A 15,136-nucleotide genomic window follows, 5' to 3' on the forward strand; every position below is an offset into this window, starting at 1 on the left:
TTTTTTTTTCGACCTGTTTACGACCACAAGCGGCCCCGACCGGGCGAAGAAAGGTGTGGTTGGCAGAGGGAGCAAAGGCTCCGTGATGCGTGAGAGCCCAGGTGAGAGTGATCCATCCAGCCGGCCGCCCGGAAGCCCTGGCATTGGCCGGAGTGAGACACCGAGAGAAGGCGAACGCACGTTCTGGCCGCAGCTCCGGAGTTCGGCCCGAACCCGCTCGGAGCGAGAGAGGCAATGTGAGAGCGAGAGAGCGCGAATTTTACGGCTCGCTTGTGGCCGCAGTACCCGTTCCGGAAGGGCAAACCACACGCCGGCAGAGTTTTGTCAGCCTTCCCTCTGGACGGAGCACTCGAGCTCACTCCGGAGCTGTGCACACGGTGAACGCCCGACATCCGACACTCCAGAGACCCACGCCGGGGCCGGGTCGAGGATTCTCGCTGCGGAAACCGAAGGATACTCGCTGGTACGGAACCGTCCCGGTGCTGGTGACAGTTCTTGCTGCGCCGTGCACTCCGAGCACTCCGGGAAAATCCGGGAGGCCGGTGGTAGTTCCGCGATAGTGCACCGGCACCGGCCGCATTTGTGTGTCTGTGTGTTTCCCGTTTTGGTGGGTGAAAGAGAGACAGTGCGCAAAAGGCCACCGCGCGCGCGAGAGAGAGCGAGAGCGAGAGAGTGAAAGAAAACGGCCCGTAATAATTGTGGGCTCCGTGAGGCCTCGCGGTCCGCTTCGGTGGTCGGTCGAAAGACGAAATCAGGTGATTTTTCCGCATCCACTCGCGGCGCATGGAAAACGGGACCCGCGGACCTCGCGTCACGCCAGAGAGTACGCGAGGACCGCCAGCCCCGGCGGTAGCGGTGTCCATCAAAGGCTCGCGTTCCATGATTCAATAACAATGAGGGCGGTCGAAATTGAATTAAGTGCTCCTTCGCGGCCGTTTCGTGAGGCGGTGCCCAAAGTGTGACACTATGTTGCGACACTCGATCATCCGATCGGCGGACCGGGGAGCATTAATCAATGCTGCCTGCCGCCGGTTCACAGCATAATTCCTTCGCAGAAATGGCCCACCGATACACATTGTTTGTTGCACGCGGGATGAAAAGAATGCACAACGGTAGAGGGCAATCGGCTTTCGATCCGGTTCCGAGCGTGACAGAGCGCCGCGCGGCGAAATGTCGTGGCAGAAGTGGCCCCGCGTAGTCGATTAATTGACACTAATTGAGTTTCTTCCAACCGCCGCCACCGGGTGGCGTGGCCGTGAAAGTCGGGTCGGCCAGCACGCTACTACGGCCACTACGATTGTGCAATCGCGAGTTGTGAAGCCGCGTAGGAAACGGAAGCGCCCGGCAGGAAAAAAAAATGGCACGCAAAACGAAAAGAAAGACTGCAACGAACCGAGAGCCGTCGACAGAACCGCCCGCGGTCCGTGGAGTGACACACCGAACGAAATCCCTCACATAATCGCCGAGATTAATCGGATCAGGCTTTCCCGCTGGCACGGTTTTGCACCGGTTCCGGTTCGCCGCCGCCGGTTCGGTCCCGTTCCCGGGTAATCGGCCCCGACATAATTGACCACTTTTTAAAGCTTTTAAAACTTTTAAATCGTCCTAATCGATTTGAATAGGCCGCTTTCCTCCTCGGCGTCCTTTTGGTCCCTTTTCAATTGTGCGGCCCTCGGAAAGGATCTCATGATTACTCGGTATTACTTTCGCTCCAAAGACCGCAGACCGTGGCGCAGAGTACGTTGATCGATTTTTTCCGTTATTTTATGAACCCACCCACCGACACATGAACCGGTTCATCTTCGGGGGGCCCTGTCCTATGCCGGATGATGGCACGATAAATCAGAACATCTCTCGCTGGATTAATACACCCATCACCGGCCATCATACGGCACCGGAATCGGAACGAGCTTTTAGACGGATTGCTTGGATGTTAGGCCAGAAAAAAAAGAAGCGCTACTCGGAGCGAGATCCTGCCGCAGATAAATCCTTCTCGGTGGTTGGATAAATGATCCGAATGATGTATGCGTGCGCTCTGCAGTTACTGTTGGTGGCCTTTCCAGTTGCACCGATTGCGAGGGCCCGACCGAACGCGGTCCGAAAAAGAAACGAACTCACCGCCGCCATCGGAACTAGTGCGCTGCGGTTCACTTCGCCAGGGACCAGGGAGTGGTCTTTCTCGGAGCGTCAGCTGCGGTTCGTTATGCACCGGATTCGGTTCACTTCGGCCAGAGAGCTCACGGCTCACGCGGATGATGGATTGGCCCCGCGAGCTTTCCCACGAACCGGGCGCACGGTGAACTTTCGGGAGGTGGAACGAATTTGTTTTCATCTTTTCTCATTAGTTTTCCTGTTCGCGCTCTAATGCCGCGGTTTCGCCCGCTGTCGTCTCCGAATTTTCGCCATTTCACCGCCGCCGTCTCCGATGAGATTCGTTCGAAGCTGTGTTTGCTTTTTCTTTAATTATTTTGTTTCATTGCTTCCTTCGATCGCTCTGTCTTACGTTTCTTCCATCTTCCTTTCCAGCAGAGGTGTTCGTTTGCTTTTGGTTCGGATTTAATTTCGCTCTAGGTACGTATAAATAATTTGATTTTTTCGTTTTGATTATTGCCTCTTATTTTTGCATATTTTCAACTCACCTTTTCACCACGAAACACACTTTGTCCATTATTAAGGGGCTCCGAAAACACCCCTGAAATATACGGTTCACGGCTTTTGGACTTCACATGTCGGTGGCGATTTGTCCGCCTAGTGTCCGCATGTCCAGCTGTGCTGTGTCGGGAATAATTAAAGGTTCTGTTCCCTTTTTTTGCACGTGCATGCGTTTGTAACACTCTCTCTGTCGGTGGGGTCTCCGATGCGGTGGAAAGTTTTGGCAACATATAAAAAATGCACAACACAAAACAAATTCGCAACACACAACGGGGGACCGAAACCCCGAACGAAGCAAAAAAATAAAAAATGTCGGCAGATGACATTCGCCACGCAACACCGGGCACGGAGCGGGTCCTCGAAAGTAAGGGAGAAGAATTGCACAAAAACCTTCCCTAACAGCTGTGCTGACGGGTGCATCCTTCATCCGGTGGCCCGGGCACGGGATGCAGTCGCAACTCTGCAGTTGCCCGGGCACCGGGATGACGGCACAGCTCGACAGACGCTACCGGTGATCGTTTCTCAAATTCTTTCGGTCAATAAAACCTCCATTTTCAGGGGGTTGCAAAGTTTCGCCAGAATCGGCCATCGATCGATTGGCGGAAGATGAATGGTGCGGCATTAGGCAATGGGCGTTTTCGGTATCGAAAGAATGGCCCAGATACCCAGGGTGGGAAAAAAAGGGTTGGCAACAAGGAGCAGCACGAACTGCACGATTCGGGAGTTTTGTTGACTTACGGATATTACGAATAGCTAAATTAAAGAGGAGTGCCCTAAATCCCACAAACAGCTACTTCAAACACGAGGAAGCGTTTTGTGTACAGTTTTCCAGCAAAATACTCCCCAGGCTCTCCGGTAAAATTGGCTACCGTTTTCGATTAAAGTGACGTCTGTGCACGTCCCGGCGAGTGACTTGCAGTGCAAGGTAAAGAAAGCGCACTTTCGAGAAGTGACACAAGAAACTCGGTACCGTCGCAGTGTGTTTCCCGAGAGTCTTGGCAGAAGTGTACTTAGCGTGCCATTGTTGAGACGATGCAGCAAACTCGTCCCCGGCCGTGTGCAAGTAACCAACGGCCCATCGGGAAGTCCTTTTAAGATGCGAGACTCCCGGAGTAACTCGGCCTGCATCTGCCCCAAAGGATGTGCCGTGTCGGGAGCGGATCTGGTCCTTGGCCGTAAATCGGCTGAACTAAACTTCGCATCAGTCCCACCAATAGGAAATTGATGGCCAACCAGCCCACCGCAGAGCGCGGTTGTCGCTCGCGCGTAGTCCAAAGTCTTCCTTTTGTCGCTCTGGGAGCACGACTTCCGGGCGACGGGCAACCGACGATAGCCCATAAAAGTGTCAGCATAAACCTTTTATCGGAAATTTAAGGTTTCCTATGAACCCCTCGGAACACCACCATGATTCTACCGAGCGAGCGGTCCTGCGACTCTGGCTCTCTCTCACTTGTAAGTTGTGCGGCTGCCACAATTATGCCGAAACTGTGCCAAAATGGGTCACCGATACCGACGCTGGCCCTACGGTCTGGCCGTGCCAGAGGCTCGCACTGACTTTTGTGCGGTTTCCGTTTAATTAAGGCCGTACGTCATCGGGTCGCGCCGGTCGTGCAGGTGCACTGTCTGTTTCGGTGGTTCGGTGGATCACTTCCGGCCGCTCATCAGCAAACGTGTGGGGTTGATGGAAAAAATAGGACTCCTTAATTGCATTACCATACGACCGCATGACAGCATTAGAGGGTCGAGTAATTTCCGAACTCGGTTAAGCAATTGGATGAAATGTAGCGATTCGGAACTTGTTCGGAAAATGGCTGTCAGTGGAAGCTGGTCGGTCTGAAAGGAATAGTTTTGGGTCATAATCCTGGTTCCAACATTGTAAATCTCTGCTGCCGACTTCAAAGGACTGGAATCAATTTAACCGTGAATCCGTGACTGAGCTGACCTGAGCCCAACTTGATCGTTTAAACTACCCGCGATGCAAGGACACACCAAGGGCATTAGGCTCGCGCTGGGCCGAGTCTGGCAAGTCCACGGAACGCAGTGAGGCCTGCGGAAAAACAAAGCATGATTGATGATGTATAAAACCGATGAGCCGTAGGAGGCAATCGTCGCCCGTCGATGATTTTACTCACCCACAAAAGCGGCGGCATAAATATGCTAATGTCCGCACGGTCGCGCAGACTCAACGTTCCAAAACAAATATCTCATGAATTTCGTGCATCCCATAATTTGTCCATTATTATTGTACTGTTTTTCGCCCGTTTCTATATATGTTTTGCCACCCATTGTTTGCGGGCTTGTTATTGTTCCGTTGCGTTGGTTGATTATTTTGCGTTTGCGTTACGCTTCTGTTGGTGTTCCGGTGGCGAAAACGAAACACTGCAATGGCTGTTTGTCCTGTGCGCTCCAGCCCCGGTCCGGTGTCCAGTTTGTTTAATGCAATTTTTGTTCCCATCTTTCGGACTTGTGGTTAGATCCACCGGCAACCACCACGGGGTAATGTTTTGGAACACTTTCGTCGGTACCGCTACCCGACACATCCCGACGACGAGGCTCCAGGGGCCATCCGCGACCGGGTGTGCGCCGGTGAGTGAAATGTAAATACACGGCCCACCCGCCGAAAAGCCATCAGCCCTTCGCTGCCCTCACGCAGAGCAATGTGTGCCGTTTGTGTTGTTGATAAGTGCCGTTGGTGGTGAAGGTAAAGTGAAGTGTAGAGTGCTAGTGTCCGGCTGGCCGGAAGGGGACACTGTTTGCCAAACAGGCTACGGTGCCAAACCAGTGAACCAGTTCGCGCATCAGAACGCCCGGTCAGCATCTTGCGTTTCGGCGTTTGACGGAGGCTTCCCGCAGGAGTTCCCGGTGAAACGCCGTTGGTCCTGAGCGACGGAAGAGTGAGGAGCGAGGGTCACCGCTGGCCACGGCACGCCTCGAAACGCCCCGCACCACGGCCCGCCGGGCGGCCACCGTAATTGACTGTGCCCCGAGTGTCCCCAAAGCGCCGCCACATTGGAATACCAGGAGGAGGGTTGTGCGTGTTCGCACAACTCGGAACCACCACCACCATCCTGCTTCAGGTAATGTCCCCGCCGTCCGTGTGCGTGACGTGGGTCCTTCGGTTGCCGATTTTCTCCGGCCCTTTGACCCACGTGGTTCGATTTTCCTCTGCAAAGGGCGACGCGTTGAGTGACTCGAAAAGAAAATGGGACGAGCCCCGAGCCAAAGCCTCCTCGATGCTGGAACGAATGTTAAATTATGCGGCTCCAAATGGCTTCGCGAGAAAACGGGCCGCTTCGCAAACACCGAGCCGAAATGGTGGACAAACGGAGTGCCGAAGCCTACAAAATAAAGAAAAAACGGAAAACATAATGTTGCCACAGCACACACAAGCGCACGCACAGACCCATAGTTGATTGCAGAAAATCTCGAAAATATTAATTCGCCCACCCCGGTCCGGGCGACGACGACGGGTTCGAGAAGCATTACTTACTGCTGCTGCTGCCGGGGGGGCTACTCCTTGAGGACATGGCTCGGGCATGTCATCGACGGCCAAAGCAAACAAAAACAAGCGATAGGATGCTACCCCATTACACGGCAACCCCTCGAGGCCGGGTGATGGGGATGCTGCGAAAGTGGCCACTGCTGCGGTGGGCAAAAAATGGTGCCTTCCGATGGGCCTGGAAGGCAGCCCGCGCCCAGTTGGGGACAGATTTTCTTATCCTTTTATCGATCTGGAGCGCCAAGAGCAGCCCCGGGCTCTCCACGCAGCCACAAATTGCAGCGCGAAAGGCCACCCAATGGCGTCTGGTGTGGCCTTCGCAAAACTTTCGGGAACTGGGCTGGGACTCGCCGGGACTCTCAGCGCCTTGCTGCACCTTGGCTGCGGACAAACTCGTCTGCAGACGGCACGACTTCGGTCCGTAGCCTGCCGCGATGGTGCCAGAGTCGGAGTGTAACTTTCGTTGTTCTTCGCCCCGGTCTTGATTACTTGACTTTGGCTTTGCTGTAACGTGATAAGGGTGTATCCGCTGCCGACCAGAGTTGACCGAACGGGACGGGACACCCGCGCTGGCTGATGGCCGGACAGCGTGCCGGGCGTGGTAGGATTACAGTTTAATCTGGCCGCTGTCGCTGGGTGGCGTATTTGCGTGGTGTAAATTGGACAAAACCCGGAGCCACTTGCAAATGGAATGAGCCGTCGGAAGGAAGCAGAAAAAAACGGACAGCAAAGAAGATGTCAACTCGGCGGTGACCGAACGCGCGATTATTCTTGACTTTCCCATGAATCCTTTACGTTTCGCAAACATCTCCATATTCATCGCGACAGAAGCGACCGCTCGGGGAGAGAGAGAGAGAGAGTGCTGTTTTAAATATTTAACAACACTCTTCGTTTGCTACACACAAATCCTAGCAAGCTCCGCCAGTTCACGAGGATACTGCGAGTCTGCGCGTGCTGCCCTCTGCCGGGCGGGCGAAATTAGTTATCGGCGAAAGGACGCCACCCGACTCGGCTGATCCTGCGCCACCGCCCGACGAGGTGGCTAGCGAACAATAATGGGCCGCCCGTTTCCAGTTTGCTGTAAAACATTCGAATTCGTCGTGGGCTTATCGTGGTGGTGGGATAATAAACGATTCTTGTGAACGCTTCCAACAAAGATGGCGGCGTGTGCCACGAATGCAGAAATTGTGGCGGTGCCGTTGATGAATTGTTTCCGTTGGTTTTTTTGGTTTTTCATTTGGAGCCCAAGGAGACCAAGTTTGCCGAAGACTCATCGCAGCTTCGTTCGGGGATTTCTTGGCACTTACTTAAATTTCCATTTCGACACCGGCGCGAGGCACGTGTCGCCACGCCCGTTGTGCGATTTTTTGTTAAGTGCATGTAAACATTTTATTACAACAGTCGGAAAGGAAATGAAACGCGGCCCTCGAGCGCTGTGCGCCATGTGGCCGGTCTCTCACACGTCGTTCGTAACGGAAGGACCTCGGGTGGGGACTACCGCAACGGGGGGCATCCTGGCAGGTGATGATGAATAATTTGTTTTTCCAAGTAGTGTGTAGTTCCGTCCCAGGCGCCCGGTTCTCGGTAGTCTCGGCTCTGACGGTTGACGGTTGTCTTTGACGCACCACGTTCAGGGATCGGGGCGTTTATTGTTCCGTTTAGTGTCCCAAAACGTCACCCTGGGTAACTCTACCGGAAACGCAGCGACGAACGTCACATGGCCGGGCGCAGGTTTATGTCCGGAGCCCGGTCGAGCTTCCCGGCCTTTATCCGTGTATTATATGGCCTGTGGCTTATGAATGTTGGGGTCGTGTCGTGACATCCTTTCACTCGTCCCAGCCCCTTGTGATTCGATGCGACCCGTCCCCGGTCGCCAAAGGAACAACGTTCAGCGCACCGAGAGGCGCCACCAACGAAACGGATATCCGCTGTTTCGGCAGAGCGCTGATTGACACTCCTGCAGCGCGCTCGTTCCCCATAGGCCCATCTTGATTGACGTGGTGCAAATTTTGAAAGTACCGCCCCTAATGAAAATTGTCACCCGGTTTTTTTCGCGCAATCCGTGCCGGATCCAACTGGATCCGGATCCCGACTCTTCTTCGGTGGTGTTGCGGATTTTGGGCGGGAGAAACTAATGCACTCACCGGCATACAAGCGCAACGTGGTTCGCGCGGGTACTTCGCTTGGACGGCATTAAAAAATCATGCAATCACAATTATTTTGCGAGACGGACGCACGGACCCCGGAAGCCAGCCACGGACAGCCGGGGCCTCCTCTCGTTGCGCACGCAGCAGCCATAACGCGGTGTGTGCGCGTTTGATGTAAAATTAATGTATGCAAGGATTAGGGGTGGAATTTGCCGTCGGCGCCGCAGCGCAAGTACCTTTCAATTATTCCCGGGAAAAGAGTTTTCCCTTGCCGCACTGGCCACCGAGCGAATTGGGTGCGCTGTTCGCGCCTTTTTTACCGACTTGTTTTTCAACGGCGCCTTTGGGAACATTGAGCATGTGAAAATAATTCAACGAATGCAGCGTAACCTAATTGGCTACCAGAGCGAGAGAGAGAGAGAGAGACAATAACATGGTTTTGTGTATTTGAACAAGACGTATACGGGAACTAGGAGAAATCGCCTCAGTGTTCTGCCCTCCCCCCGGCGAGTGGAACTTAATTATGCAGAATTGTATCACAAATCCTAAGCGGCTTGGAAATAATATTATCCACAAGGGGATGCACTTCGCGGAAAGTCCGTTGATCGGCAGTCGATGCCTACCACCGGAACCACGTGGCCAGGATGTTGTTCTCACTGGCAGAACCGAGGCCGGGTCGGGACCGACGTTTTAATTGCACCCTACGATGTTGCTACGGCCACGGGTAGTTCCGTGGAATTTCATTATGGAACACATTTTACGGCAGGACGAACGGATGCCGGTGGGGGGCGGAGGGGAGGAAGGGACACATTCCGCCCGGACTTGCTTATCGATATTGCCCGTACGGTAAAAGGGTAAACGGTAATGGGTTTTATGTGATTTCCGCCTCGCAAAATATGGCCCTCGGTGTCGAAAAGTTGCATAAAATCATCCCACTTTTTATTGCCGAAGCAATTAAGGCAGAGATCGGCCGGGCAACCTTGTGGCCGCCTGGTGCTGGCTCGTAAAATAAAATCCTCTTTTTACGTTTTGTTTGCGCAAATTATCAAGCTAACATGTTGCAGTTACTGCACCGTAGATCGGTTCGCGAACCGAACGGCTTTAATGTGATCGCCCTTTAAATCACCCGCAACTGACGCAGCTGACCGTGTACGGGACGGTGATGGTGGAGGCCCGCATGGGGTCGTTCACGAAATTAATCCTTCAATTGTCAGCCGCATCGAGTCGTTTGTTTTAGGCAATTTACGCGAAACAACATCCATCACCGCCGGGACCGATGGCGGTGGCCCGATCGATAACAATCAATTGCGTCTATTGACATACCGAGATACACATTGGCGACCGTCGCATCGTAACATTACCGGCCGGTCGGTGTCACAGTACAGCTAACAATTGAAAATCAATCGCGCAAAAAGGGAGCAGAGCGCGCCGGCCACACGCGGATGTGCTTTCGGCGCCCTCGTCGACGACCCGGAGAAAACCGTCCCCACCCTTCCTCGACGGCCGTTGGGGGGGGGGGGGTTTATGCTTAATTTAAAAAGCAATCTTTCGTCCACGTTCCACCTCGCTGCAGCATCGGGCGCGTAGTTGGTGCTCCTTGGTCCAGGATCGGCCGCCCGTCATCAGGTGACAAATCAGTCACGGCATGGCGGGTCGGATGGTTTTTCTCACGCACCCGGAACGTTGTCGGAACGTTGTCAATTGCAGCGTGCCACGTCCACGGCCGGCTGGTCCGTCGGTTTGGCTGCTGGTGTAGACTCTGCGGTAATTGAATTACGCCAATCACGTCGAAATAGTTCAATTGAGTCAATAAGACAAACGTCCGGACGTGCGAGAATGGCCATGTGACGCTGCAGATGCACCCGAGGCCGATCCCGACCGATATCGACGCAGATCGCGACGCTGGCCACCCGTGTTCTCGACGTGCAATTTGGCGTGACGTGAAGACATCTGTATCAGCAGCGTGTGCAGGTCCCGGGCCCCGGTGCACAGCATAAAACGTGGTGGCCTTGGACGCCCGGGCGGCTTTTCGGTGATTGGTGTGCCCCAAACTGACCGGGACCGGGGCCGGGGCCGAGACTGGGGCGATTGGTATTGATTTGCATTTTTAATCTCTGGCGTCGGACCTCCCGGTGCGTGCCACGACACGAAGCCCACGATGTCGTGCTGGGGGCCCCGTGCCCCATGATTTGTGGTCAGGAGCCAGCCTCGCCGAGTGGAATTACGGAGAAGACGGATGCGATCGGAAAGATGGGAGCTGGGTGCAGCCAATTTGGCCGATGCTTTGTGTTTCAGAGTGTTCCCAAACACGTGCGCGTCCTTTTCGTGAAACACCGTACTTTCGGACATTGGAGTTGTTTTAGATTTTATAATTTATATTTGCAGTTTTTATAAAGTTTGGGGAACGGAACAATGTCTTCTCTTGTTAACATTCGTAGGACAAAACAGAATTCTTCGTTCTAAATTAATGTACAAACACCACACGATCATGGGAATCGAAGGGTCGCACATCATTCCATCTAACAAATTCCGAGCCGTCCCGTCGATGTCGGGCCCAAATACAAATGGCCTACCAAATTGAACTTCTCCGGCCGACGGAGTCCGGGCTCCTTATATTTTTCCTTTCCGACGGTAGCAGTTTTCCTCCGAACCGAACACCGAAAGTGACAAATGGACATTAAATTTCATTTGACGTGCTTTGTGGTGAGTAAATTCCTTTTATTCTTTTTCACCTTCCGAGCGCGAGAAAAAGTGGCCACCGAAATGCACGTTTGCCGATGAGAATAATGCGATCCGGGCCGGGAGTCTGCGCCATGCAATGCGGCGTTCCGTGCAGCATTCTGGAGCCGTTCGCAAATAATAAACGCCACCAAAGGACAGCACACTTACACAAAACGAAGAAAAAAAAATACGGTCACTTCCAGCTGGGAGCATAATCCCGTGGCTCGTGGACGGGGCCTTACAGCCGACGGCTACCGCACGACGGACGACGAAAGAATCGGCATACCGGAGTGCAACCGAAACTATCCCTCATTTTGGTTGTGAGGGGATAATTGCTACGGTTACGGTAGCTAATTTCGGGAAGAGTTTTTAAATCCGTTTAATAGTTAAATGCGGCGAAAACACAAACTGCCTCTGGCCTGATGGAAGTCGATGAAATGTAGACCGAATTGAGCATCATTCGAGGAACCTTCAGGGGTGTATACAACATACTTCACTCTTCGACGCCATCAAAATGCCGCAATGCTAGCGCGTTGGACCGCGCGGTATGTTTGGTGAGATCCTTAGATAAAAGCAAACAGTTTTTGGCCTTCTGCCACACCCGTGTACATAAAAACACGAAACTTAACAGCCTGCGAACAGCCGCTTGTTTTTGGCCCCGAAAAGTTGCTTGGTGAACCGTGTCCCGAACAAACGACCGCTGAACGGCAACTTCGAACGAAAGCGATGAATAATGGTTACGCCTTCATTCGGCCAGTGCCGTAGCTCCCGTAGCCCGCACTAATGAACGCTGGAAAACCGAGTCGAACGAGCTTAAAACGTTTTTCTTTTGCGCTCTGACAAGCGCTGACGAGCTTGTTCTTGAAAAGTTGTGCTCCTCCTGAGGTTCCAGAACGGGATGAGGCCCGGGAGGACGATCCGTTGGGCTTAACTTCATTGCCTGGCCTGGCTTGCTGGCTTGGCTAAGTGGTGGCCATTTCGTTACTGCAACTCAGAAGCGGCCAACAGCTTACGGGGAGTCCACTCTCTCTCTCTATTGGTTCAGTTTTTGCGACGACGTTTATATCGTCACCCGAAGCAGTCTAAAGGACTGACTGGTCCCGAGTGACGGACAGGAAGTGCCAATAGAATGAAATATTAACCCGTGGCCGGATCCGCAGTGCAAGAAACCGGGAGCCCTTTGCCAACTCGGTGGCCGTAGAAGATCCGGAAGAAATGGAAAAAAAACAAACTGGATGAAAATTCAATCCCATCGAAACGGCTTGCGGAAGTTGTTTGGACAGAAACTTGAGAACAATTACTGCAAACTGGGCTTAAAGTGTACACAACGAGCGAGAGGCCCATTTCTTCCGAGCCACGGGGATGGCCACACTTAAAGAATCTCCAGTTGGCCGGTTGCGACGGCCAGCGCGTGGCCAGCTGCCAAATGCAGGTTTGATGAATGGGTGTCGTATTAGCAAAACCCCGTTCCAGAGTCTTCGCCAACACGGCTCCTGGTTGCTCCTGGCCATGATCTACTTTCAGCAGCAAACGTGTGCCGCAGAAGAATTCCGAGAAAGAGCACTTTCCGCGCGACTCGTCGGTGCCATCGCTGAAAGGGCTGCTTATCCTGGGCCCCGGACCACCAGCAGCAGCAGCAGGGCGCAGGACTTTGACGGCATTGACGGCTTTGCAAACAAGACGGCCAAATGCAAACGGTAGCTGCAAAGCAAAAAGAAAAACACGGTACAAAATTGCATCGCGACCGGTGCACGGCCATCCGTCGGTCGGTTGGTCCTCCTTCCTGGTTGGCACCGGCCCCAGGTGGAGGGGCCAATCAGGGGGTCCTCTGTTTCTTGGCCGTCTGCTTGTCATTAACGTGTCCGATTGTACTGTAAATAGACAGCGAGAGAGACAGAAAAGAAAAAAGAAAAGCGTGATTCATCAACGGCACCAAGGATTACGGAGTACCAACGTGGATCCATCTGCTGTGCGGCCACTGGAAAGGTGCGCTTCAAAAGGACACCTTTCTTTCGAAACGACCTCCAAGCAACAGATGGTAACCCGAGGATGGAAAATGGTAGGGAAAATACGGTGAGAGTGACAATGGCATTGGGACATTTATATCCTTCCGGATTCTAAATGCACCAACATCTGCTAGTACTGGCAAGTGTCGGGATTGTGCTCTTGATTACGTGTTACCATCGTATCCCGGCGGCTGCCAGGGCAGGGAATGGTATCGTCGATGCCCATCGCGGCATCGCAGCCAATGTAGGTCGAGAGCGAGAGACACAGACGAGAGTGATTATTTTCTCTACGTATGTTAATTAAAATCGACATTCGAAGCAAGTACAACACGCTACACCACTGCACACTGATTGTTGTTTGTCCATGTGAGATTTTGAGCCGCCGGCAACCTTCCCGAGAGAATACCAAGTAGAATAATTGAAATCGATAGGGATGAGTGTTGTAGAGACACGTAACATAAAGACTCCAACATAGACTCCGACGTTTAAAATCGAGAGCGGTTGCATAATTTATTTCAGCAACATTGGTAATCCGTTACGAAATGATTTGATTTATTCAGATGTAACGGACGACAAATTCCGATTTGGAGTGGTTGCTTTCGGGTACAAGCATAAGGGAGTAAATTTATGTTACATACTAATGTTACTGACTCATCCGTAGATCATCTGTCTGCTCTCGAACCCTGACTCTTGACCCATCAACTTGAATTGAAGTTGTGTGCTTAATACGCCTCTGTCCTTTTTGTTAACTATGTGTGTTGTCCTAAAACATTTCTTTCAATATCGGTTAGGAAATTCTAAGCTAAGTAGAGTTAAAGCATTTTAGCAACATTTCTTTCTAAAATATTACCCAGATTGGGACCCCTGCCATACACTTCACGACCGATAGATGCAAACCCAAAACCAATGTCGAACAATATTGAGAAATTATTGAACGGAAGTTGAAATTGAGTAGAGATGAACAGATAGAGTAACAAAATGGTCAGGTTGGTTGATGGATGGAGTGTCCTCAAACATGAACGGTAAATCAAACACTTTTTTAAAACATAATTCCCTCAACGCCTTTTCGTCGTGAAGCTTTCAATTATTACGGATTTGAATGTCCTAAAAAGAATCTTTTGCCTTCACCACCTTGATGCTTAATGCGTTAACCGGACTTGACTCTTCCAATGTTTTTTGACTAGAAAACCAAACGCCGTGCGTCACTTTGATCCGATTGGCTGGAGCTGGATCTGGATAAAATCGATTTGTTTTTCGGATCGCAACTCAAAACTGGCGACAGCTGGCCCCGCCATCACGTAGCCTGCGCATCGGTTCGACATTGTTTTAATAGGCCAATTGATGTTGATTTGGTAGCGTTCATTTTTTCATCCTCCGACGGTTTTTGTAGCTTCCAAACGAACAAATTGCCCACCGCGGCCGCCACCGCGATCCGACAGCAATTATTCCCGACCGTTGTCGCGATGTGTATATTGTTTTAATCTGCTCATTACACCGACACCGGCGTGTATCATCAATGATTAATTGCAGTTGTTCTCCGGCTCGTTCTGGATGCCCGTTCTGCTCACCCCGTAACCAACTCATTCCGTGTGTTCCGCGGCACACATAATATTTTGTTTTCCAATTAACCATCAAAGGAGGCGGTGAAATACGACCCAGCTAGATCGCTGACAAACACCGTAGCTTCCGTGGCCAAAGGCTGCTCTCTCTCTCTCTCTAGTTAGGAAGTTCCCAAGTAGCAGAGACAGGGTCACAACGAGGCTGCCACTCGGCGTGGCACCGAGGCTCGTAAATTCTTATTAGCTTTCATATAGTTCACGAGGCTTCACGAAAGGTGCTCAAGAAGTGTGTTCGCGCAGATGTGCGCTGGGCTTAGCAACCATCCCGCCCGAACGGAGGACGACCGCCGCCAGAAGGGTTCTTGGTACGTGTTTAAAGTTGTTCCCTCGAATGGGCCATGAAATAATGTACCTACCGAGCGTGTAGGCGAAGGCTAAACATATTATGCGTAGGTAGGTCGCTAGTTTCGGTAAAGTTTCTCGCCATCGCCATCAGGTGGTAAAAACGAACATTCTAAACTCCGTTCGGTTTCGCCGAAAGGGCTGGCTGGC

At 52.3% G+C, this 15,136-nt stretch overlaps 1 protein-coding gene across 4 annotated transcripts in view; it reads left to right on the forward strand.

Moving 5' to 3' along the window:
- Positions 1 to 327: 327 nt before the first annotated feature.
- The window catches only part of LOC131208843 (protein rolling stone), a 30,183-nt gene continuing 15,374 nt past the window's right edge, over positions 328 to 15,136 (forward strand). The window contains exons 1-2 of one of the 4 annotated variants that reach the window (XM_058201749.1): positions 328 to 463; positions 2,527 to 2,571. The gene's annotated coding sequence lies outside the window, so the exon portion shown is untranslated. Of the gene's footprint in view, positions 464 to 720; positions 756 to 2,526; positions 2,572 to 5,126; positions 5,730 to 15,136 lie in introns of those variants that run through there. The other 3 variants (XM_058201751.1, XM_058201750.1, XM_058201752.1) reach the window with 3 other exon arrangements.

The sequence above is a fragment of the Anopheles bellator genome, chromosome 2 (assembly GCF_943735745.2).
Source record: "Anopheles bellator chromosome 2, idAnoBellAS_SP24_06.2, whole genome shotgun sequence".
Classification (NCBI taxonomy): Eukaryota; Metazoa; Arthropoda; class Insecta; order Diptera; family Culicidae; genus Anopheles; species Anopheles bellator.